Source organism: Falco peregrinus, chromosome 3 (assembly GCF_023634155.1).
Source record: "Falco peregrinus isolate bFalPer1 chromosome 3, bFalPer1.pri, whole genome shotgun sequence".
Classification (NCBI taxonomy): domain Eukaryota; kingdom Metazoa; phylum Chordata; class Aves; order Falconiformes; family Falconidae; genus Falco; species Falco peregrinus.
In genome coordinates this window covers 22,270,087-22,297,981 of record NC_073723.1, presented here as the reverse complement: position 1 = coordinate 22,297,981, position 27,895 = coordinate 22,270,087, and positions in this window count along the sequence as shown.

Below are 27,895 nucleotides of genomic sequence, written 5' to 3'. Positions count from 1 at the left end.
CTAAAACTGCCACAGACAAAAATAGAAATTATGAAATAATAAATAATCTTGTCCTGACTTAGAGATGGGCAGAATAGCTCTAGGTGTTCACAGACTTTTTTTCCCCCACTTCCCAGCAACTTTCAGCCTCGGTAGTGGTGGGACCTAGTGGCATTTCTCAGTTTTGTTCGTACAACATACCACTTTGAACTGACCTGTGTATCACCAGTGGCAAATGTGGCATAGGATTGCTCCTGTCTGAGTTCAGATCATGTCCAGATTTACTGCTGAACAAATGAACCGTTGAGAATTTTGGCTTGAAAATCTTTATTGTCTCAAATTCCATCTTATTCTGTTTTCTCTAACTTATAAGCTTTCCTTTCTGTATTATTTAAATATGCAGCTATACATGATAAAGCTTTTTGATGCATATTTTACTTGTAACTGCTTCCCTGTTTGCCAGAAGTATTTCCCAAATCCACCTTATTCCACAAAGTCTGTCATCTCTGATCTGTATAAAAAGTGCGTATCATGTTAATTCAGATTTATCAAAAAAAAACAAACCAACCTGCTCAGCTCTGAGATTAACACATATTCAGATCACCATATGTATAGTCTGTATTTAAGGTCTGTCTGTCACAGAAGTTGCATATTCAGAAACTGTGTGTTCCTGTTATCTTCTACATTGAGCTAAATAAATGTGATCCTAAAATAATTATAGTTGCAAAAGTCTGAATCCTGATGCTCATACAGTACCCCCATCAAGGCAAAACCAAATGATATAAAAGCTGTTTTGAAAGAATAAAGTAGAACATTGACTAGAATATTATACTTTTATATTTGCTTCCTATGGAGATCAAGGAGAGATGAGTGAAAATCTACAGGGCAGTTCCAGGGAAAGACTTGTTTCTCTTTGTGGAAGGAGCAGGTTTGCCTCATGTATGAGGAGGAGAAAGCTTGTAGCTCCCTGTTCCACTGACCCTTTCTGCTGCAGGTGGCTGGTATTCCCCATCCCCATCCCCATCCCTATCCCCATCCCTGCAAGGGATTGGAGTAGCTCTGCAAGGCTTGGAGTGGCTGATGGTGGCCAACAACTCCTGGGTGCTTTTACTGTCCATATGTGTTGATAAAATACCGTCAGTGTGCAGAGACAAGACCAAAGTGCTTTTGCAGGGGCAAATACCGTGAAAATGGTTATAGGCAAGGTGAAAATACCGTGAAAAGGTTATAGGAGAGCTGGTGTGTTTCTGGTTCTAGTCAGTGCTACTGTGGGAGTAAGGACTGAAACTCCTAACAGCCCCCCCCACACACACACTTCTTAAAAGTCATCCCAACTGAAATTGAATCTTTGCAAGGTGTTGTGATTGGGACCAGGATCTGAAGAGGTAGACACGAAACTGGTCAGGGTTCTGCTCTTGGTTGTTTGGGGCAGGATTTCTCGGTACATGGCCAGATAACAGTAGCTGTATTAGTACACAAGGGAGAAAAGTAGACCTGCTCCATAGTGTGATCTTTTTACATCAACAGATAAATCATAATACAAAGACAGCAAGCCCCAAAGGTCTTTTATTCAGGTGTTGTAAGTTTAAAAAAAAAAAAAAAAAAAAAAAGAATGTAATTTATCTCAGGTAGACTGTTTAAAGAAAATGTTCTTGGAAGACAACTCAGCAAGCATATTTAACATTAATGGGATTGGGAAGAATAATTTATGTACATTAGAAAAAAGGAAGCCCAAAAAATCATAAGAACTGAACACAAGCCAATTCAAAATTATTTAGGATGTTGTACAAGTTACAACAGTACATTCCGTGACTTGTAGCCTAATATCAAATATCACGAGGAGTCTTTACAAAATTAAAGACCAGACACTGCTCAGCATGTTAGATCTATGATGAATATGAATCAGTTCCACTCTCTCTTCAGCTCTGACCACCATTCCCATGCCAACTGACTGAAGTTAAACTATACAAATTAAATGCAAAGTGAGAATGCAGTCAATAGTATGCATTTGAAAACATGTAACTTGAGAAATGAGCATGAGAGTGCTTCTCTTCCCCATCTCAGTCCCTCACCTGTTCCTGCTTTGCCGTGTATCATTTCATATTATGCCTTTTCTCAGGCCACAACACAGTACTTATACCTTATTTATCTGTCAGAGATAGGCAATGCAGAGCCTAAAATTCACAATAAGGCTAAATTTGGATTCCAGTCCTATTGCAAAATGCCACCTTCCTCAATAAATAGTGTACTTGGCAATAAGACAGCTTCTTAACTTTTTTTTTTTTCTTCCCTTGGAGAAAGTTGCTGTTTCAAGGTCCATTAGGGTATTAGACTCTGGTCTTAGAATAATAAATAAAAAAATGCTGAAACTGGCAAAGTTCAAACTGTCACATTTATAACAGTGAGAGTAATCTTCCTGTGAATCAGATTTCCAAGGATGTGGTAAATTTTCCATAATTAAACATCTTTAAGTCAAGACTGGGTATCTTAAGAGGAATATTCCAACGCTATCGTAACTCCTTAAACCTAATGGAGGAATAAGCTGGCTAGAGCTGTAGGTCTAACCTATGCAAGAAAGCAGGTACCATAATGATTTTGTGTGAACTTAACATCTATGAAAAATACTAGAAATGGTAAAAATAATAATGTTACTATTCAAGTAGTATTTCAAGTAGTTAAAGTAGCTATTTCAAGTAGCTATTCAAGTAGTTAAAACTAGACACCAGAGCCCATTTAAGCACTTGGTTTTCAAGGATACTAAAAGTCAGGTAGATTTTTATAGACTGTGGACAACATCCTACAGCAAACAGAAACCAGAAAAGGAAGTTATTCTACATCAATCTCTAAAAATTAAAAAAACCCAACAAAACAAAAGAGAAAATAAATTAAACAAAACTGATGAATGCAAGGGATTTCCAAGCTCCAAATGCTGAGAAAGTATTTGTGAGCAAAGAAAGAAAAAAAAAATCTGCTTGGCACTTTTTTCATCACTGCCATTTATGAAATGATGTTTTCTTAATGAAGATGATCTATTATGAGATGCAGGCAGGAAAAGTTTTAGAACAAACTATTTTATTGAAGATAAACTAGGAAGCAGCAGTCCACGGAGATCCAGATGGGGAGCTTTGGGGCAGAGATTTCAAAGGCAGTCATTGTCGGCCCAATGTTGTTCTCTCTGAAACTAGTGAGAAAACTGAGTGCTTTTTTTGAAATAATGTACTTTAATGGAAGCAAAGCTAGGCCAGGGAGAACTGTTTATGGTAATTAAACCTTTTGTGTCAACTACCCAAAAACTTTTCAAGTTTAATGGTGCAGTAGTAGACTACTATCATAATTCCCAAAGCTTTTCTTTGTGATAATTATTTGTCATGGTTTCAGCTGCCTGCCGGGTTAAACCACGGCATTATTATAAATCCCTATCCTTCCCTTCAATGAGGAGGAATTTTCTTCCTCCTTAGCTCATATGTTCACTTTGAATCAGGGAACATAAGCCTAGCCAGATAGTCGAAAGAATCATAAGGCTTCAGATCCCCCATTCATTTAGTATCACAGAAAATATTTTAAACTAAAACCACTGAAGTGAGCACTTTAATATACAATTTCACATCTCCTGTTACTCTTTTCACAATCCTTTAAAATTTCAGAAAGAGGCATTATTACTTGAACCCTCTCAGAAATTAATTTCCATTGTGATACGTGCTGTTTAATCACTTAACTGATGTCAGCCTACCAAAACGTTCTGCCTCATAGCTACAGCCAAGTGAAACATCCCTCAGACATGGCTCTTTGGGCTGGACAAAGCACCAGGGCTCACATGCCATGTGCTGCTTCAGGTATCTGAGCTCGCTAGAGGATCCCTGCACAGCATCGCTTTGTACATCTCTAGTCTTCTTACAATTCCATTACATCGAAAAAGCATGTACTAGGAGGAAAGTGCTGTTATTGTTCTCTTTTTACAAGTAGAGAGAAACGATAATAATTCGCAGAAGTGCTCATAACTATTATTATTTATTATTTGCACTGTGATAGCATCTATGAACAGAGTCTGTGGCAGAGCTGGAAACAGAATCTAGCTCTTGCGAGCACCAGTCAAGTGCCAAAACCACAAGTCCTTCCTTCCTCCCACACTGCATGTATTTGTAAAGAATTATGCTTTTTTTTTCAATTTTGCAACTGCTACAGCACTGTTAACCCCCATCCCTCACAATATTCTGGTCTGTATTTGGTTTAGGAAATTACAGTTTTTAAGGATATTTTCATTATATACTTTTTTTTTTCTCTTGATCAATTTAATGTTTTCTCCTTTGCAGAGACCATGAATGAAGGAAAAGGGATTACCACATTGCACTTGTACATTTTCAGTAATTACTCATATGCACTTATTCACACATTCATATGCACATAGTCACAAAACTCAGCTTGTAGAAAACATTGATTTCCAGGATACTCTCACAGTCTGCGACTGATCAAACACAGAAACCATTTAACCTCTCTCAGACACTACAAATACAAGTAAGAGGAAGTGAGGGGAAAAAAAAAAAAAAGGAACTAGCAAAGTTTCAAACAATGGAGTCAAAGAAAAAAGCCTGTATACAGTTTTTTATCACCACCACAACAAAATGTGTGTCTTTTCATTTTCATTCCTGCAGAAAGCGTAGATTGTTGTGGATTCTGCTTGCAGAATTCACAGTGGGGGAAAAAGGGCAGGAAAAGGGTTAAGTGAGCCAGGATAGGAGGAGCCCTTAGGAGTCTGTTAAAAGATGTAAATAACTTTTGTGCTGAATATGGCTCTGATTAAACAAAGCCATTATTATTAGCTTTTTAAAACTGTAAGACTGAAAAATATGGAACAACTTGCCAAGTAACAATGCCGTGTCACTTGTTTCCTGTTCTTCTCACTTTCATCCTAGTTTTACACTCTTCACTGCCCATGTTATTCTCATTCTTCACTTTGGGCCCAATACTGGTTAACCCGGTAGAGCCCAGATCCATGACTTAGCTTCCAGAGGCTACTGCAACATGAAGAGCATGTAACTAGTAATAATAATAGTCTCCAGACACTTACCACTGGGCACGGTGCTTATTATCATGAGTAGTCTCACTTAAGTCAATGACACCGCTTTCTTCCAGGAGTAGTTACAGTGCAGTTAATGGCACTCTTCGTAGTGTAAACACCACACCCTATGAAAGTGTTTTAAATATCAGGACTTTATAAGCTATTCTGGCCAGGTAATCTGTCTTTAGTTGTCCTGCTGAGCATCCCACGTGATTATGACATGATGTGTTACAAATTAGAAATGCAATACCTTCAGCTGTAGGGTTTTTTTCACTTTTATAGTTGTTTCAGTCTTTATAGAAACATGGCAGCTATGTTAGAGCTAGGACTTTAAATGCCTTTTTCTCTAACTTATATACGTGCCCCTAAATCTTATGGGCATTTTCCAATCAGTCTGAAATTCAGACAGCCATAATAGGACTACTGGATACAGTTAGTGCTTCAAACATAGGGCTACTTTAGTCAGAATCTCTAATGATTTAGCCATATTTGGCCTCAAGGAAAAAAAAACAATATGATGTCATTCATTAAAAAAAGATAAACTCTCAGCAGGTTTTTTTTTTCATGCATATAGATCTGAAATCACGCTGAAGCTACAATTATGCCCTAAGTGACCTCAGGCATTCAGTGTTTTTCTCAATCAGTATGTGGTTCCCCATTTCTTTTCCACGAAGGAAAGAGTAGAATTTCAGTGGAGTTGAGTTTTTGGCAAAGCAGCATGTTTGTTTGGGAAGGACTATCTTAACAGATATGAGTGATTTCCATTCAGGCTGGGTATCTACAAAAGATTCATGAAGAAGCCAGCAGCATTGTCCTTCCTTCAGCCTATTTAAGTGAAAATTGAACTACCCTGTATGCTAGGAGAGAATTGCTTAGAGGTAGGAGAGCAGGACGTGGCATAGCATTTAGCCAGATGGAAGAGCCACTAGCATGGTTCTTCCGATTAAAAGAGTTGAAATCCCAGAGGGCTGGAGCACACTCTGTGTGTGTGTGTGAAGCTGAAAGTGCTTCAACTTACATGTATACAACAGAGTGTGATAGACATTTAGGAGTATCTTTTTAGGTGCTTACATATTCCATAATGCTGTAATGAGAGGAAAAGCAAAATGGATGGAGAGGAAGGTGAAATAGTGAGGGGAGGTAAAATTGTGTGGAGTGTGGGCCAGAATCCCCAGAGGACAAGACAAATACACTAAATTATTGAAGTGACTAAAGCTATCTCTATGTGATAAAAGCTCAAAAGAAAAGTTGCACAAAATGGTCATGCATTCCTGATGGAAAGATTTCCCTTTCACTATAAACAGCAAAAATAACTCAGCCCAAGTAGATCCAGTGAGAAAAACAAAGCAAAACAGAAGAAAAACCCTTTGCTAAAACTGATTTAGGTTTGCTTACAGGTATTCTGTGCCCTCTCTGAGGATCAGGTGTAGCAAACTAAGTTTCTAAAAAGCAGGGAATGCATGGGCAGATCTCTCGGTTTAAATTTCTGAAATCTGGGGAATTCAGGTTTTAATTTACCTTCATCTGCCCTACACTCGAACACTTAGTCAGCTCCATTGAAAGAGCATAACATCAATATTTTTTTAAATGTTATTTACAGTGCCTTCATCCTTCTGCAGATGACTCTTTTCTTTCACTTGCCAGTCTGTAAAGCCACAGACCACACACATCTCCCATCTAGCTGCTGACGGTCTCAGTACCCTACCACTAAGGTAATATGCATGGCAGTGCAGAAGTTAGGTATATAGGCTCTTCCCAGGTGCATCAGTATCTTTTTCCTTTGATCATGAAAGCAGGAGTCACTCACAGGGATTCTCATACACACCCAGGGAGACACAACGCTCCCCTGTCGTCTCTTACCACAGTCACCCTCATGCCCCACTGCTCCATAGTATCCTGCTATCCCTGCCCATACAGCTCACCAATTGGAAAAGCCCCCGGGGAATCCCCAACAGCTGTATGCAACTTCCAGAGGGCACAATTAGCCTGCAGGGCCATGTAATTTAACTCTTTGCTTCCCGGTTTTCCAAAATCTGAGTTTTGCTCTGTCCTGGTTGTGGAGTGTCACAAAAGGCAATTTTCTTAATTCATAAAGCACTGTTTGTCTCCTGGCAAGTGTATGAAATACTCTAGGGAATGACTGTATAGTGGGTATATTCATCAGCATGTTTCAAGTCATCACTGCAGAGCACGTACAGAAAGCAAAACTTTACATTCATAATTGTGAGTATTTACCCCATGAGACTGATTTTAAGTGCTGTGATAATTTGATTACTGTGTATTTTCAATGAAAAGGGTTGCAGTAACTTGGTGCTTCTTATGAAAGTACTTCTAGCGTGTATACAAATGAAGGAGCTATTCAGAGTTAGAGTGGTAAATACATATAAGAGAAAGCAACTGCCTCTTTTCAGGTGTAAGCTGCAAATAGAACAATAGGCAAAATTAACCGAAGTAAACAGTAATTAAATATTCATTGTGAAGAGCTGGGGCTTATATTGTGTCACAGAAAAATGCATGGATCTGTCATGTAACACAACCAGTATTTTTAATGACCCTTCATGGACCTGTAATGGCATATCTTGCATGAGGTACTTGAAGATCAATTAATAATTAGGATGAAAGGGCCAAGAATCCACGCTGTCTTGCTGCCCTGGGGCTTTGAGTTCAGCAAAGAAACACAAACCTCGCCAGTAAACTTATCATCCAGGGCTTTGCAGCTGGCAGTCTGTGGAAAGCTTGATTTAAAAGCTAAGTCTCAAGGTGTGCTCTCAAGCTCCCAGTGTGTTCGAAATAGGACCAGGTTCAGGTTTAGACATGCTGTCAGCAGGCAAAGGACTGGGCCTGCTCCTGAGGATGCCCAGGAGCTTCACTTGGCACATCTGAGTGTTAAAGAACATAAAAGTTAGGAGGCATGTCTAGCCTTTGGGCCAGCTGGAATACACACTTGTCTCAGCAGCACATTACCTCCACAACCCACATATGCACTGTTTCCAAATCAGTAAAACAATAAATTCCTTTCAATCTCTTGTGGCAACACTTCCTGAGCCATTTTATTGAGCAAAGTAGACTGGATGGTGCATTTAATACTTGCTTCATGACAAACCACTGTCACTTTTTAAGGTGGCAGGTGAGTGTATGTATGAGATTCCTGTTATTTTAGAAAGCAGGTCCTGAATTAACAAGATTTTTGGGAGTGGTGGGCAGTGGAAGGCTGCTGTGCAGCAAGGCAGCATCTTTCTAGCAGCCTCACAGCTGATTCCTACTGAAGGTAATACACTAATCAGCTGTGCAACACAAATGGAAAGCCATAAGCACCCAAAGCAAACAAACTCCCAAACTCTGTGAGTTCTTAGCTTTTTTTTTTTTTTCCCCTATGAGTCTATTTTTTGCTTGATTTTTTTTTTTCATTTCCATCCCCCCCTTCCTTTTTTTTCTTTGCAATTCCAATGTGGCTGGAAGGGACAGGCAATATGAAAGCAGTTGTTTATCTCTGTTGTTAGTACCAGGCACTTAGATACTGCCGTGAAAGTACAGCTATTTGAATTCACAAATGCTTGCTTACATGCAGTAAAGAGACAGCAAATACATACACACAACCTGAACTACACTTAATGTAGTATGCACTTAAATTCTGAGAGAAAATGCAATAATAAATCCCATGGTAGTTATTTTTCTAAGCTCATGACTCTTCTTGTAATTGTTATGCCCACATAAAACATTTGAACTAGACCTCTAAATGTGGAATAGGCAGCCTAATCTGGTGGGAAAGGAGAGTTGACAGCCGGGAGATTGCATTTGCATACTAGCAAATGATTCTCTTTTCCAGGCTGTTTTGTATTTCTGGACAGAATGCCAAAAATTATAGGTATAAATGGTAGTTTAAACAAAGCTCAGTTTAAATTCAGATGCTAATTTTGCAGCTAGACCATGTATCGGTGCACACGCACAGGGGCACAGGCAGCGAGTTCTTTTCATTCCACCCTGCATTAGAACTGGGTGGAAAAATCCATCCTTGCTTAAAGGTTACCTGAAGGAGACACTAATATCTGTGACTACGTAATTAAGACTTTTTGTGTATCTAATAAAATCATATGTGTTTTTATTTTCAGCATTAAAAGGAAAGTATTAAAGAGCCCTAACCACAGAAAGCTCTTTTATGAATATGACCCTTTGTCCCAGGTAAGTATTGCATCAGGGAGTACAGTGGCATCCTTATTGCTTAATTTTAGAAGGAAAAAAGGTTTTAAATTTCACAGCAAGAGAAAATATTAATGTCTTTATAGGGAATAGTTTCTGAAAATAATTGCTAGTGGAAAGAACAGAAGCATCCAGGGATAGTATCTAACATCCCAAGTGGATTTTTAGTTTAGGATTTAAATTTTTCATACCAACATACCTGTTCCCATAACAAACAGATATGTTTTCTTTTAAAAAGTGTGTCATTACTGCTATTACAGTTTTTCCAGCTTGAAAACAATAAGGAAACTACTTACCTGGCATTTCATTAATTTATGCAAGATGTTTGTACAGCAAAAAGTAATGATTGGAATACATCCCTTTTCTAAAGGCAGATGAATACTTTAAAACATAGATATAAAACCTAACATTGAGTAAATATAATGCATGTATGGTGGAAGACAATAGAATGTAAGTATTAATAGAAACCAGTTCCCAGTTGCAAACATTTTCCAAGGGAATAGAGTTAGAAGTTAAGCATTTGATATTCTATGCTTATGCCAAACTTGCCTCACAGCAGATATTTTCCCACATAGAAACTCTAGCAGTGCCACCTTGGGATCTGTGGGGATCATATTCCCCGCTTCAAAACATTTTGGGGTTTTGCACTAAAAAAAAAAAAAAAAAAAAAAAAAAAAAAAAAAAAAAAAAAAAAGAAAGAAAGAAAAATAATTGACTGTCTTACTGGATTGAACCTCAAAGGTTTCTTTGACGCAAGTGTTATTTTGACCACGTGAACATGGTTTCCATTTTTAAAAAAACTAGATTAAAACATGCATGAACAAACTGTCCATTGAGCTTTAATGTTTCTTTGTTGCTTTGATGGTTAGCAGATTTCTGCTTCATAGATTGCCTCCTCCCCATACATTCTAAAAGTGAAATGATACATTGTAATTTGAATGATAATTTTGTTTTGATGATTTAATTGATAACAGACAGAGGAATAAAATCCCTGTTTTTCTCGGCCATGAAGATGATATAGCTACATTTCTTAGTAAACATCTGTATATAATTAAGAGATGTTGCATTGAAACTGTTTCTTCCTTACCTTTACCCTAGGGTTTTCTTGGGGCTCTGTAGGATAATCCCAGTTTGGGAAAGGAGATGTTGCCTCTTGTCATTCAAGGGTTCTTTATCTTTACTTTTGGTGATTTAGGTGCCAACAAGAAGTTATCTGCCCACACTGTTTTTAATGACGTCAAGACCAATCATAGCACACCCCCTTTTTGTTATCTTTCCAAGAATCTCATCAGTTCATCTTAAAAAAGAAACATTAATAGCTGTATTTTAGTGCACACAGGGTTTGACCTAATTTGTGTATATATTTTTGCAACTTCAATGTTGGGTGGAAGACAGCAAAAATATTCTGTAGGACAGCTTCTAATCCAATTGTTTTATTGTGCAGTAATACCCTATTTTTTAAGAGTTGCATGTCTTTGTATAGACATGTAAATCGAAAGCAGACCAAGGACTGTTCAAACCTGCTCTGCCTATGTTGCACACAGGGAGTTATTCGTTTAGTTTATCAGCCATAAAAATAATTGCACTACACTCAAAACTGACTGACATCTTTTATCATTTTTAACACTGAAGGGTCCAGGTAAAAAAGAACTCTGCAATAGCAACACCTGATTAGTAGAGAATTGCTACTGTACAATTACAGTGTTTGTAGTATAAAACAGTTGAAAGAGCTACAACTTTATATTAAGTGATATAATTAGGACTTTTTCTCCTTTTCTCCCCTGTAATGCCTTAGTAGTATCTTCAGTAGCATGTCTTTTCCTGGTCCTGCAAAAATGGCTAGATGACTGCTATTGTCTAAAATTCCAAATATACTTTTTTTTTTTTTAATAAAAATTAAAATAAGACAAGACAAATTTTCATCAATACTTGTATTTCTGTTTCACATGCAGCTGTAACAACTACTAATTTTTAGGGAAGACACAAACAAATGTTTACAGTAATGTACAAAGACGATGTGTGTGTGTGTGTGTGTGTGCGCGCGTGTGTGCGCAGAATTCCTTTTAATGTGGGTCTCCTTTCTTCACCAGCAAAAGAGCAGTTACAAGTAAAATATGATCTACTGTCAGTAGACTTGCAAAAATAACTTTAAAAAAAAAATCAGATGTCACAGTAAAATAAATAGACTATTTGATTTGATTTGTGAGAATGTCATTTGAAAATATTGACCTTTGACATCAGTGATGCTGCTTCAGAAGTTTTTAAAGCATTTTCCCAGTATCTAAAAGCCAGGATAAATCTTGTGAAACTTCCTGAGTATGTTGTTCTTCTTTGCCATTATTATACATAATAGATCTTGATACTTGCATTGACTCATATGAAAATCCTAATGTTCTTGATCATCTGCTAGTTTGTCAGCAGGAATACTTCCAAAGTTCTTCAGTAGTGATGGATTCCAAGAGGCTATCTGTGTTAGCTGCTTGATGGCCATTCCAGGAGGCAAAACCATCATCGAGACTAGACAGCAATCTTGTAAGCATGGGCTCAGACATGCTGGAGGGGTACCCTCAAGAGCACATGGGACCCTGCATGTCCAAGCACGCCAGGTAGATTAATTCCCTACTAAGTATGCCCAGATAAATAGCTTACAGGTTGATTGAGAAGCCGTCTGTCTGAAAGGCAGCCAGAGGGAGAGGATCTAAATAGCAGTGTAGCGCGCCTCTGCTCAGGGTGCTCCAGAGACTGCTCTGCCTGAGCGATTTTACCATACTGTAAGTTTTATATGAACTACTATGTCACAGCTATCGGATTTCTGTTTTTTTTTATTATTATTATTATTTTTATTTCATGTGGAAAATACATTAGAAGAGAGGAGTACATGAGGTTTGTAATAGAACAGTCTACTCGTCAATCCTTATCTTAGGTTTGCCTGTCTGGATTCCACATATGTGACCATGGGTCGATAGCATTGACCATATCAGCTCAGGAAAGGGTCTCAAACGTGAACTAGGAAGGAGTTACATCAATAACCACCACTTAACAGTCTTGTTCCCTCAGGCCAACCGCATGGTTACTGACAGATGTATTTGCACGGTACCTGTCAGCATCCATACCTGGCCTAGGAATAAACAGGGAACTTCAGTTTCTGGCACTGACAGTCCCTCATTCCTTGAGAAGCTCATTTATTTTTCACCTCATAGAACTAAAGAAAATGAACAAAACATAAACAAGTCAAGGTTTGAGGGTATCATGAGATGGACTTCTATTGCAACATGCAGAAAACACTACAAGAGATGAGCTTTGAAGAGTGTGATAGACAAAACTCTTCTTTAGTCCGATTTACCTTGTTCCTGTTGCTACTGTTATCAATCTAAATCAAGAGAAATATGACTATGAAAAAGGAAACTTTATAAACAAGGACTTCGACTTAAAAAAGACACGCTCTCCTTCAGCGAGTGCACATTTAGTTCAGTATTTCTCTTGGCAAAGTTTAGGCATGTCTCTAGTTAACAAATGTATTCTGCTGTCAGCCCTTTTCAAGAATTATATTTGATGCTGGATGCCAAATAACTCCTTTAACTATTAATAAATAACACAGGTATCTTAGATAGTGTGCACTTGAGGAATTATGATAATACTTTCTACGCTGGAGACAAGGGAAATTCCACCCCCTGAAATTTCCACTTTTGCTGACATGTTCGCTGAGCTCTGCTTTCAGAATAGGTTCATTCTCACGAAGACAGCTGTCTAATCTCATGGAAAATCTGATCACCCACTATCTGCTTCTTGCTGATGTTGCTGAGAAAATACCTGTTGACTCCAGAATGGGAGAGAATATGGATCCATCAATTTTGGACTCTGGTCTAGCTGCTTGTATTTCATTAAATTCATGGTAATGAGTCTTTGCAATTTGAAAAGAACAGAATAGTCACTACCATGTGAACCAAATTACACTATATATTACATGCTGCCTAGCTAACAATAAAATATTTTATAGGTAAAAAAGAGCATTAAGTGACACCATGATTTTTCATGTGGCTTGCAGAGAAGAAAGGATCTCTAAGGGAATACTTAGATAAATTATACCCCAAATCTCAAAGGTGTGTCAGTTACTTGGAACATTATTTTTAGTGGAATTAAATATTTATCATGTTTATTTGAATCTATTTCAAGCTTGTCCCTTGTAAGAGCTGCTTTGTTAATGCCACAGAGACTGGAATGGCTGTTATCTCAATCATTTCTTCTAACACTGAAGTAATTTAACGCTATCAAGTGATAGTAGGTAGCCCCTTTTCACATGCCATTTACTTTCCACACTTAGTTAATCCAATGGAAAAATTGTGGGGTAAATTTCATCCAAAGTGAAAGTTTGGAAAGAGAATCTTTTAAAAGCAAAAATTCCCTGAAAGAAGCAGTTTTTAAGGTGTTTGGATTTCAGAAAATAAATAAATAATATTCTGATGCTTCTTGACACCAAATTCACTGTTACATTAAAATTAGTATCTCACAGGGGAAGAGAGGAATATGTAAGGAGAGTTTATAGAAGAAGGAACCCCTTTTTGTCTCACTTTTGATTTGAAGATCTGCTGAGTAGAAACCTTCTTCTCATTTCAAGCATTAATTTATGTTTTTCTTATGGATGAAATATTTATTTTTCCTTGTGGGTTTTCTCCTAAGAGATTTTAGACAGCAATGTCTCAGCTTGCTGTTTTGGTTCTCCAGGCCTATGGGAATTTCAGCCCTCAGCTCCCAAGAGTGCTTTAACCAGGAAGGGGTGAAGTTCTGGATGAATGTGCCTTTCTCTTTCCTGTGTAACAGCTTGACAACCTTGCCCCTGAGGATTGTCTACTGGAGTCTATTTCATTAGTCTTCTGAAAAGGATGATCAAATAAGCAGACTATTATGCACTCCACCTTCTTCTGACTGTCATATAATGTTAGACAATACCTTTCCATTTTTTTTTTGAAGCTTTTCCTTCTGTAGATCGTGTTCCACTGATGATGGTTATTCTACCATGTTTCTATGACTCGAGATAACATCTAATTTTACATCCTCCCTGAGGAGATCAAACATCTTTTTTTCCTCAGAGCTTTGTTTTGTTGTACAATGGCTGCAGTTGGTTTTGACAGCCATGTCCAATTCCATAGGTGCATTAGGCACCACTCTCACCTGATGCTGCTGTCATTGCTTCCCTCTTCCTTTCTTGCTCCCTTCCACCATTATTACTTGCCATATACTTGCCTCTTCTTCAAGTCAGGTCTTCCGAGTTTTGGCATTGCTAATTCTGAAGAAATGTTTATTGGCTTTGCCAGCCTGAGTCATAGAAACATATGTGATGTCTATCCACAAAAAAAAAAAAAAAAAATCCATTCATGAGCTTTCCTACAGATTCATCCCAGCACTCCAACATTAAAAGGGTTTTGTGTTAACCTCAGCTTTTGAGGTCTGTTATGATACTGGTCATGCTTTTTTTTTTTTCATCAGAATATATAAAATGGTAGTATTAAGTCTGAAAATGGCAATGTTGAATCATTGCTACCACATCTTTCTTTCACAGCTGGCAACAATCTTTTAGCCAGTCACAAACCTACAAGGTCATTTCTTCTGACAGATTGTCTGATTGTCTGGACTAAGGCTGAGTTGGAGCTGTTGCTTGAGGTTTTCTTGTAGTCCTAGGTTAGGGAGATATTGCAGAAAAATTACTGATGTATTTTCATTTTCTGCTGGAACAACTACAGGGAATCTTCCATGTCGCAGTCTGATTGGATGTTCATACTTAAAGTCATTCAACAAACAATCAATAAAATTAAATGAGGAGTTTTCTGTTTTTTTCTGTCCTGGTCACTAATGAGAGAGTAGAGTTCAATGGACATTGACTCATCTCCTCGGTGCTCAATGTAGCAAAGATCAACTTTGTGAGGGATGTTGGAAACTGCAGATTTTTTCCTCTCTTCTTTTCCCATTTAGACAGGTCTGCATCTACCCATTTTTGCATTGTGTCTGTTCTTTAGAAATGTGTTTATCTAGTTAACTTTGGGAATACAGGGGAAACTGCTTTTTGTATCCCATTATGAGATATAAAATTAGTTTTGATTCTAACTACCCCTGTGATCCATATTGGTTCATTAAGTGTCAAGGCACAAATGTACTGAGAATCAAGCAATGAGAGATTTGTAGATGGGAGGATGGAGTTACTGGTTAAGTTTTGTCCATAAGAAATGACCCAAACTCTTTCAAGGCATTTCTAGAGGTGTCTGGCAATATTAACATAGCCCTATCTGCCAAAGAGAAGTTTTTTGACAAAACAAAACTTGATGTCTCACATACAGGACACTCAGAAAAGTTGTAAGATAACTGAAACTCAAAGGTGTCAGTGAGGACTGCCAGCTGATCCACCCACTTGGGAGTTAATTTGTCGATTGTGCAGTAATTAGTAAAGCTTTGCTTTTGTACTGTTTAAATTTTTGTGTATTTTGAGTCTTCAATACATTGTAACTAAGGAAAAACTGCCCATCTGTTCAGTTAAACCCTATTTGTTTTGATTTGGGTGTTTTTATCCTGCCTACAGTAGAAAACAAATAATTTACAGAACTCAGATACTAGTGGGAGTCTGGTTTGTAATCAGCCTTTATGTACCCAGTGCTTTTCCTAAGGACCTCAGAAACTTAAGGCTATGTAAAGAAATAGAATGGCAAATATATAAATAACAGCAAATTTCACAGTTTTAAAGGGCAGTATTCTGAAAGGACTCACTGGCGCCCAAGACGGCAGAAACATGACCAATGGTCAGATGCCATGGATTGGCATGAGATGGCAGGAAACCCTGCATCCTGCCCAGCACTGTTTCCTGGACCACCACCTTCTTGCTTGTGCAAGGTAGGGCAGTCAGGGCTGATTGGATTAGCGTTGAATCCTACAGGTTTGTGCTCCAAGCCTTCTCTACCTGCCACAATAGGGGCTACACTGTATAAGCAGATAGCTAATGGCTGCTAAGGGAGCCATGATGTTATGTTTGAGAGGGTTGCAGGGAGCTGCACAGGACTGTCGGTGAATGCAGATATGCTGAGAAAAAGGCATACCAGACAAAGACAGACCCAGAGCAAATGAGGAAGGGGAAATTAACAGTGATTCAAAATTGCTAAAATAGTAGGTTTCTTTCTAAAGCTGCACTCAGCCAGCTCTTGATGATGTCGACTCTACTGAATGCTTCACTGCTGATAAGGTTATATATTAGTTGCGGTTTTATTGTCAGATCTGGCATCGCTCTGCATCCAACTCAGTTTGTGATGTTTTTTGCTGACTGCTTTTGGCACTTGCATAGGTTATGATCCTGCACTGCATGTAGGTGCTAGACATCTGGAGTCTGGTTACTTAAGGCAGCTTTATTTTCCTGAGGTACTTTTTCCAATCTGAAAGGCATGAAATAATGAAGTGGATTGTACCATAGTGGGAGAAAAGTTATCTCACTCACCAGATGCCATGGGAAAGGCAGATGTGCTGAATATCCTTGATTTTTTTGAGCTCTTGGAACATACAGAGCTGGGGAAGGATGTTCTGGGAATACTGGGGAGTGTGCAGAAAGCAGAGTATTACTGCAAAAATATTACTGTTAATGATAATAATTATATATCATGAAGAGGAGCTTAATGATGGGGTTAGACACTTCTTTGATGAGATCGTTTTCATTTAAAGGAAGATGCATACACTCCAATTTCACTGGAAATAACAGGAATGGAAAAAGCATGAACACTTTGCTCAGTGCTCTCTGTTTCCAGGTAATGCCCATGGTCTTTGCCTCCTACCTATTCCTAGAAACATGGTTTAGCTGTCACCTATTCTCATGTGACATCTTCTTTGTCCAGTGCTGTTAAGGCTCTTGCTTCTCCACTTCTGCTGCTTCTCCACAGAAGATGTACAAGTATCTTTGAGATTATATAGTCCCTTGCACCCACTCAAGGTCCTTGGGTGGTATTGTTCACAACTAGTCACTTAATATGTCATTCAATGGCATGAACGGAATGTAGCTACTGAAGACAAGAGCCTGAACAAGCCTATGTGATTGCCCAGCCTCCAGCCTAACTTTGATTTTATGTGCTGCACGATATGATAACAATTCCTATTATTCATATATGACTTCATCACCTATTCCTGACTGGATGGCCTTCCAAATGTTATCATGAGAATAAAAAAATACTTAATACCCTCATTCCAAGCCATCTGTTTCTGAATAGGTTTGGTTTTAGCCAGATTTCTGAAAGATATAGCCCTTTGATGAAGATTGATTAGCTTCACTGGATTCCATACAACTTGCCCCCTTGGAGAAATAACTCTTCCCTGCTTAGACAATCCATGACAGAGTGAGCTCTAGGGTAACTAGCTACCTAACACTAAGTTTTATGATAATTGCTGCTTGTAGGGAGGTATTTGCCTTGTTGGAGTAAATCATAGTAGAATGAGAGAAATACAGAAAATACCAATGAGCTTGTTCCAGCTATTCACTGCCAATATTGCCTACTTGTCTAGATCTCAGCAGTCCAGATGAGGAGGATGCCACCCTTGACTTCAAAGACTAGTTCATGGGATAATGGGTATTACCTTCAAGAAACAAGATAAATGTCTTTTCATCTGAACATCACTTTTTCTTATGTTGTATAACTAAGCCAGCCATTGGCAGTATGAAATAGTTTTCTACTGGGGTTTAAACACTACTAAATTGCTATAGTTCAATGTATATGGTAGTTATTTCACAATATTTTCAATTAGGTTTATTCCTATTTTAAAAATATTGAACTTTTCATAAGCCAGCAAAGACAGACACCAAAATATTATCTGCAAAGACTTCTTCAACTTTCTGCTGGTTTTCCCTTCGTTATTTCACTTTCCTCCAGACTCCAGCATAGATCCACACCTAGCATTATCTAGCAGTCTGCCTCAAATGAATCTCCTCTGGCATTAAATCTTTTATGCCTTTCTCCTAGGTTTCCCTGGAAGAGTCTAACCCTCCAAGAGAAATTTTAACCACTATAGCCTGAATTGCAAATGTATTCTAGGGATGCAAGTTACAGAGTAATTAATCAAAAAGTCTGTCCTAAGTAATAAATAATGGAAGATTATTAGAAGGTATGATGTCAGCTACTTATCTTTGGTGTTTACACTGAGTGGTGAAAAAAGAAGAAAGGTTGTCAGACTAGGTAAGTACTGCAAATAATGTGTTGATTTGGTGAAATGCTCTACTTCAATATGATTTTAATATAAAACATAGCTCTTTAGAGGTAAGCTTCTTGATTTTAATTTTAAGAAAACTAAATTAATTAAAAAGTAGCCACAAAAAATCCCATAACATTGCTTGATTTCATACATATAACCTTGCAGTTATGAATCTGTTATATGATGGAAAAGGTTTATGGACTCCCAGAAAATATTAATGTTGGGAGTAAGCTGCTATATTATTCATTAAGTTCTGGTCATGTGTCTAAGTTATCATCTGAGGAAGAGCATGCATGAAAGAAAAGGACCAGAAGAATTGTCTCAGTAGTTTCACACTGAGTTACATCTGCTAAAAAATACCTGATTTGGATCAGAATGTCCTGGGGGAAGGTCTGCTTGTTGAAAGATCATTGCACAGTATATAGGAGAAATATATAAAAGTAAGGTGAATTAGTACAGTCCTAGAGAGAGTTGGAAAAACTCCTGATTAAAATCTTTTCCATCAGAAACTGTGAGTTTGTCAAAATGTGTTACCTTAGACAGATTTCTGCTCCTACATGGATTTTGATTGGGAACATTTCAGATAGCTAAGTTTCATGATAGCTCACTCCTCAAATCCTTACCAGTTTGCCTGGAAGACTACATGTCAGGAGAATTGTTTCTGGATTTAGTTAGTTTACAGGTTAATTGGTCTCTTGACTTTCTAAGCCATGATAACTGAACCACAGGTAAGTACCAGGTAGGTTCTCAACTCCTGACTTCTGCCTCCAGGGTGTTGTGAAAGACTCAGGGAGATACGGAGATTTGGAAAGCCATCTCCAAAACTATTTAGCCAGATTCCAAGAATCCACCAGGGATAGATGGAGTTTAGACTCATGGCTTTATAGCAGAGAGACCAGAAATATATAGGGTGTATAGGTAAATTCCCTTAGTTTTGAACTGAATTCAGGGGTCAAAAATTAATATTTATTTTTTATTCCACAAGTATCTACCTATTTCTTTTTTTTTTCTTTTTTTTTTTTTTTCCCTGGTTTTAGACTCTGCTCTTTTCAACCCACAACCCCCCAGCCATGCCATTCTCTCTGTTTCTTAGATCCCTGCCGGTATCTTCCAGCAGATATGAAGGAATAGCTTTGGGTGTGCATAGCCAAGACTTCGGGTTAGTTAGAAACTGAGCAATGTCAGTTTGGAAGGAAGCAGCAATACAGCTAGGAGAGCCTTGTAAGGAACTGCTGATGTCCTGATGGTGATACCTCACCATCTCAGGTTATACATGTATGCATACTTATTGTCTATATGGACTCAAAGTAAAGGTTAATGCAGGAAACCTTTAAAGAAAAAGCTGCTGAATGCAATGGCTGTGGCTGTAGCTCGTTTTCTTGTTGCATCACTCAGAAGGGCAGAGGATGTTGCTTTCTGGTTCCGGTTCTGATGCTGAAGATATTTCTGAGGGCTGCTCCACGTTTTGTCTTGTATCGGGTCAGTTATTCTTCTTGTAAACAGGAAAATTAGCATAATCACCTGTACTCATATGTCTGGTTGGAAGCCTGTATGGTTTAATGGTTGTAAAAATTGGCTAGGTTTTGAGTGCTTTCAATCAGATGCTAGGTTCTTCTCATATGATGTTGAGTATTGGATGACAATATTAACAGTAATCATAAATGTAACTTCTAAATTAGAGATTACTTATGAAATTCAATGGCAAGATAGTAATTTCTTTTTTGCTCTGTCTTCAGTCACAGAAAAGATGAAAATGCCAGGTTTTTCAGACTTAAGCATAAGAAGAAAGAGGCAACAGGCAATATTGTTGACCTGCTGTTAAACTCTATATTATGAGAGTCCTGAAGTCCTGCATTCTATAATGACTAGAAGAAAACCTACAGAATCAGATTCAGCTGAAATTTCTTTGTCTTGAGCCACCAGCATCCTAATAGACTCTCTTCTAACATGGACCATCTATAAATAGCTTTCACAAACTTTGATTAGGCCAAAAATTCTCTTGTGCAATGTATCTTCAGAATTACTTTTTTCTGGATTATATTCTACTATGCAAATGGATAAGAGCATCTGGCCAGATAGAAAAGGTAGAATGACAGTAATCCAATAAAATTAAAGATTTATATGTAGGCTAATACACTGAGTAATTACTGAAGGGTTTACTTCAAATATCTTACTAGCATTTCTTTCTAATTTGTACCCTTTCTGTAATATTGTAATATTCATGATTATGACAGTTCTTAAGGTGTGGTCAAAGTTGACTTAAGTGGCATAACCATTTCATGAGAGAGGCAGAGATGATCAATTAATTTCTTATGAAATAATTTTTCATTCAAATGCTTTTTCTATGAAACTGAACTGTTTGGCAGGATTATGTCAACATTGAAAAAAATTCTGATAAAAAAATTATGTACTTTGAATAACACTGGAACAAGTAATTTAAGTTTGGTGTTTGATGGTGGTTTTTTTTTTGTTTTTTTGTTTGTTTTTTTTTAAATAAAATTAATGTAAATGTATATGAATTAGAAATTGCTTATTTTTTCCCAGGACTATCAAATTCAAATATGTCAATATCTTGCTTAAAAAAATAACATATTTTTGCTGCTAAATGTGCACCTTTTGCTCCTGACTTTCACTCTTTCTATAGAATAGAAATTTTATTTACTATTTAGATGTTTCCAGCTCTGAGCTCTCATTGATATTGCTGAGAAGTAAAGATACTCAGGGCTTCGTAGGTACAATCATGCTATTCCTGAACTCAAGGTTTTAATATTAACTTTATACTTTAAATCTAAAAGGAAAAAAAAAAGGTGCAATAGCTGATTATGGCAATAATGCAAGTTATATAGAGGGATAGATATCCGAGAGAGTGACATTGCTTGCCTGTAACTGCTGATGGTTTCTGAACTTAGAAAAGACTGATTGCTTCTCCAAAGAACTCACATTTTAAGAACAGAGATGGGAATTTTAAAAGCTACCTTTTTGTTAGAGTTAAAATAGACTGTTATTGATGTATTAATGTTTTAGGCTAGGTTGCTCAGCTTGAAGGTTGTGGCTATAGGGGATTAATATGAATTTCCTGGGGATCTCTGGCAAAAGATGTGTTTCTGTATAGAGAGCTTCTTCCTAATCAATAACCACTCATGAACAGATCATCCACAGTAGATTTTATCTCTGTCTTGATTATGAAAGTAACCAGCATTGCCAGCACTCTGCCCCCCCCCCCCCTTGACAGTGACTACTCATTCCCACCCTGTGCTCTCCTGCTGCTTCAGGCTGAGCAGTTGTTTGGGGGAAAGCGATGAAAATTTTATTTCCCTCCACCTTGGTTTTATTTTAGCCTGACCTGTTCCATGATCTTGTTCACAGTGTGGGTGTACAAGTTCCTGAGCTGGTCCATTTTTAGGTGAAAGAGTTGGTGACAATAAATAGCTTCAGTTCTTGGGTGAGAATTTCCACTGCAATCCTACAGATCAGATGTTCTCCTCTCTCCCAGTATGATTCTCAAGACCAGGCTGGATTCATGTTGCAGCTGCAGGTTTAAAGCTGGAAGAAAACACTGTGTTTGTCTTTAGCCCGACTTTTGCAGTGGAATCAGTGTTTAATAGTCATAGTTTAGTACAGCATATACTATACTTTCTTTAGAGGAAGGGGAAAAGCAGATGGAATGGAAACTAGGGATAAAAAAGTTAACCCACCACATGTGTACAGCTATGTTTATAAATATATATACTGTCGCTATTTTGTCATTGACTTCTTAACTTTTCATCTAAAGAAAGGGAACTCTGGTTCTCTCAGTAGGTATTGCCCTACTTTCCAATCTTTTAATTGTTCCTATAGATCTTTTTAGAACGCTTTCCAATTTATAAATATATCTCTTAAATTATGAGTACAGGCTTGGACATGTTTCAAGCTGCAATAATGCCTGACACCTCAGTAATATAGTAATAAAGGAAAGGAAATACTTTCCCTTATTATAATTAACAATTTTATTAATTATGACAAGGTCACTGTCAAATCAAGAATTGGGCTTTTCTGCTCTAGGCTCTGCACTGTCACCAAAAAGGAGGATGGTAGCCTATGTTCTTTATTCTGAAGTGAATGTCTAAATATTTGACTGTATGAAACCCCATTTTTTTTATTTGTACCCAATTTATTGAGCCAGTGAAATTATGTGGTATCATTGCCTCACCTCCTTGTCTGTGTTCCAGGTTTATGTCATTTCTGTTCAGCACAGTGAAGTGTTATTTGTTTGTTATAAAGCACCTCTGACTGTATTTTAACTTCTCTGGATATTCATGTCATATTTGTCCTTCTGCTTTCAGTATCAATTACCTACTCATTTCTTTTTCCCAATTTTACTCCTTATATGTATTGATCAGTTCAGATGCATATTCATACACACAGACATACAGAAATTGTATACATGTATATTTTTAAGAACAGCTTAATTTCCTTTTTAAGCCAAGTTGGCTTTTTACCAGAACAGTTATCGTTTCTTGATAGTGGCTTTTGGACATCTAGTAAAATATTCTTAAACAGTTCCTAATTACTCATGTTTTTCTGTTTAAATTCTTTCTCCCAATAGATTTGGCTTTATTTGTTCTCAGCTTGGGAAAATTGACTCCTTTAAAGCTCCAAGTAATTCAGTAGCTTCCATAAAAATTCTGAAACAATGCCCAAGGAAAGATCCTGACCTCCCCTTGCTTTATTTCCAGCAAGAATATGAAAAGGGGATGATATGCAGTTTTGATTAGAATTAATCTAAGTGTCTGAGAGAGAAAAAATAATTTTTAGAGCTCACAGTAGATTTTCATGGTCAAGAAGCTTGACAAGCATTGAAAATTACTGTCATCTGTAATGTCGGGTATCTCATGAGCAGTACTACTGAAATGGAAAGTGCTGGTATCTTGGAGGTGTGGAGTCTGGAATGATTACCTGTGACAGTCCTGCACAGGTAGTGTGAACTTCTCAGGTTTTAATCCATTCACTAGTACACTTTATTATTACTGAAAAATACCTATATTATTATTACCAGGACAAAGGTGTAATTTTGTAACTCTTCTACATTGTGGTTCAAAGGAAGGATACTGTCCTTCAGTTTTAAAACCAGAAGGTAAAGGTATTGGGTTTAGAGAAACAGGTCGTCTAGTTTCATTTTCACCTATACAATCTTAAAAACTCTAAGCACCAGCTGTGTTAGGTCATGAAATAAAAGGGTTCCTTAAGATTTGGGCTGCAGACTTGTTCTGAGAAGAAACATGCTTCACTTTCTCCGCCTGGTATGTCAGTGTTGTGTTGACGCCTTCTGAAAAGAAACCATCAGATGTGCATTTTAGAGAAAAAAAAAGTAGACAACGATGGGAACAAAAATAGGAAGCAGAATCTAATATCTCTGCATAAAAGCAAAGCTGCTTCTCACTCTTTCATCCACTGTTAAGTAATCATTCAAAAACCTGAAAGTTTTCTCTGAAAAAAATAGCTTTTTAAGATGTAGATTACTGTTAACTGGCAGTTTTAACTGAAAGTCTAAGGACACCAAAATACACTATTTCTATAGGCATTTTTATAGACATAACGCGATGTTTGGTTGAACTGTTTCTATTTTAAAGAATTCTTCAGATAAATTCAAGACATGGCTATGAACCATGGTAAGAATGAGAAAGGTCATGATACCACAGCCAGGTCTTCATAACTCAAAACACTTCCTTTGAGTACTTCAGCTGGTGAGACCATTGTGTAGAGGGGCCAGCTGGTATCCCATTTGACTTTCAAAGAAAGTCTGTGTTCATTACTTTTTACTACAAGTGATACGAGTAAAACTTGCATTCCAGATCACATGAAAGCTTTTGCTTAGTGTAAAACAAACTCTTCTGGGTTTGTTAGTGTTTTGGGGTTTTTTCGTTTGTTTGGTTTGGGTTTTTTTCATTTTAGTTATAAAATATGAAGCAGAAATCAATTTCTGTTTAGACCAACTATTTTGTTCAGCTGAACAGTCAGACAAAAAAAAAAAAAAAAGTTATTCAGGGTGTCCTAAAAAGTTGTTCCCTCAGCTCTTCCTTGAACTCTTGGCAATTGTCTTTATTTTGTAGATAATTTCTAATCTTCTGTATATCAGAATTTCAAGGGTCACCTTGAGCTTTAGAATTCTTTTCCTCATGTTGTAAAATTTCATTTGGAAAAGCCAAATGAAACTGCAACAATACCCTATGGAATTATTGATGATGAAGGGAAAAATAAAATCTGATTTCCTTACATCTGCTTCTTTTAACTTTTCTAAAAATCATATTAGTGGATCAATGTTGAATTTTCATTTCTGTTCAGGCAGTGGGATCTTTTTTTCCCCTCTAACCATTGTTTTACTGTCTCCATCCTGCCTGTGTCTGCTGGAAAACAAGTTTTTTGCAAGAAAAATTTGCCAAATACTCCATAGTCATCTGTTGCAAACTAGTCTTTGGTTAGTCCTGAGCACAGACAAAATTACATCGTGGAAGTCCTGCTTGTTCCCATATATCACTATAATGTGAATTGCTTCAGGATGGAGACCAAGCTGAGTGATCTTTCCATGTTGCAGATCAAATGGACATGTTTTACAGCAACACAATGAGACAAGTTTTTTTGGAGCTGTTCTGAAGTCTCTGTTCCATCTCATTCAATTTTCAGCTGCCTCCACTTGTTTAGCCTCTTATCAGTTTACATATATCGCAAGGATAAGACACTCCTTTAACCAAGTTAATTATACTGTCTTCATCCCATGCAATCATGAGCAGGCCTGGTTATTTTAATAATTTTCACGCCTACTTTCCTATACACACTTTGCTTCCACGGTAGCCATTCTAAAATGTGTGAGCTGGACTCTTGCCTAGAAGTAAGCCGATCCCTGCATAACCCTGAAATGTTCTCATTGCATTTGCTTCTAATTGGGTAATGTGCTGCACTGTTTTTATATGACATTTCGTTCCTTGCTATCAAACATTCCATGCTTTTTTCATGACATGATTTATAAGACTTCCTTGTCACCTACAGTCCTGCCAATTCTCTCAGAGATTCATCTCTAGATTGTTCTGTTTCTTCCAGAGTCTCACCCTTGTACTGCTGCTAATTGAATATTTGCATACCCTTTTCCTTCCGTCTGGAACTCCCAACCCTTTTAACTTACTGAATGTCCCTTGCCAAACATTTTTAAAAGTCAGGCTGAAACTTTCCACTTTGAATAGTACTTTTTGTGTTCATATGTAATCCCTTTCAAAATGTTCGGAGCCCAGAAATGTTTCCATGTTCAAGTGATCAGAAGTAAGAGATAATAGTGGGATTTCAGGCCAAACCAGATATGTACTGATCTGTGAAAGTGTCATTTCCTTGTAGAATTACACAGCAGTGACAATTGCATGATGGTTAAGTCACATGAGCCAACAAAAGATCGGGATGTTCTCCTAATGAAAACAAACCCAGGAGGTCCTTCATGTTCCTGAGTGAGTAGGGGCCTGTTACATTTACATGCACAAACATGGATCTGAAGCAGCAATGTGTTGGGTAGCTTAAGCTGTCGGAAACTGGAAGTCTGCGATTTAGCAGCAGATAGAGTTCAGTTCTGTAATACCAAAGCAGTAAGTTCAAGAATTAAATATTTTTATTCATGTAAATGCTGCATGATCAACAACAAGTTAACAGACAACCCTTCTAATAAAACCAAGGATGCTGTCTGATCTAGTCCCATCCCTCTCTTTCAGCATGTATCCAGCCCCTTCTGTTCCCCTCTGAGCCTTCCTGTATATTGCCCCTGTTACTGGAGTGCAATTCAGATTTTAGGCCTTGTCAACCTACCAGTCTGGTGCCAATATAAAAATGACATCAATTTAACTGCTGAAGCTGTTACTAACATATCAGTGAAATCTCCAAGATAGATACCAATTTAAAAAGATGATCAATGTAATACATGCCTGTCAAATGATGAAAGCAAGCCATGCCAGTATGTTTTTACACCGTATTAATACTTCTATACCAGCCTTACTGCTAACTTGAACTTCTAGTTTAGTCTTTACTAAAGCTACATTGGCGAAATGTTGTATTTCTGACAGATTTAAAGAATAAGCAATTACTTTCATTCTGAGTATGATAAACAAACCAGTATGGATGTTATCCAATGATTCTGCTTTGCCTTCAGAACATGCTGTATCCTGCAACTCCTTCAGCTGTTCTGACTTTGAGTATTTTCTGACCAAAATCTTTAAAAGGCAAGGGTTTTGTCTGTTTGATATTAGAGTTATTGATATAAAAATAAAACAATGTGGTTTTTGCTTTTTTTTCTATGGGTGGACACAACCTTCAGACTCCAATAGCTACAAAGTTTCACATCACATTCAATTAATTTAATAGCATTAAACAAGCAGTAACAATTCCCTTCCCATGTCTTACTAGAATCATTCAGAGTTTATATTAATGTCAGGAATATCCAGACTTATCAACAGGATCCAGGAGCAAAATGTTTTAGAAGTTTATTAGCTACCATATTTTTTCTCTCACAGGAACTTCTCTGCAGGATGAATATTGAGAGCAAATGCCATATATTTACCCTTTCCCTGGCTTTTACCATGTGAAATGCCCGTTACTGGCCACTTGCCATAGCAAAGTAGCTGAAGATGGGTCTTATAAGAGGTCCAAGAATGGCCAATGTTGCTGTATGATTGAGGTGGTGTTTTAGCTCAGTGCTCTCCAAAAACATTAACTAGAGACTTGAAAAGTGAAAAAATTAAATGTGAAATTTCTAACAGTATAGGTATGTTTACAAAGCAGAAGGATTTTTTAAATAATTGGTATCAATATATTGTTATGAATAGGAATTACTAATGCTGCATGTTTTTCAGCACTGGAAGAAAGACTTTGCTGAAATGCAATAGCATATTAAAGGTTTAGCAAGAGATTAACTATGCAACAAGGACAGGGATTGGCTTCTAATTATCTAGAGATTTCCTTGTTGATAAATGTCCCTTCATAACCATCACAGAGAAGAAAAAAAACATTGAACAAGTTATGTTCAAGGGTCTGAATTAGCTGTCACACTGGCAAATGTCAGAGGTACCACTCGTAAGTAGCTGGAGTTACACCAACATTAACAGAAAGTTGCTCACTAATGCAAAATTTAAATAAATAGGAATTTTAGATGCACTTATTTGTTAAGAATACCTTGCTGAAGAAGTACAGTGAGCGGCAATGTCTGCTGCTACTGCAACTGTGGTTTACTTTACAGCTTTTTCTCTTTCAGAAGTTTATTTCACCTCCTGAAGCTTCTTCCTTTGATTTTTCATTGTCCATGAGGAGAGGTTTGTGCCCTCAAACATTTCTCAAGAAGGAAATGTGCCTTGAAACCTCTCAGAAATACAACCACTTGCCAGTCCTGCAAGCAAGCACCAATGCAGCAGCAGCTGGCTTCATACTCTTTCAAGGAATGAGAGAAACAAA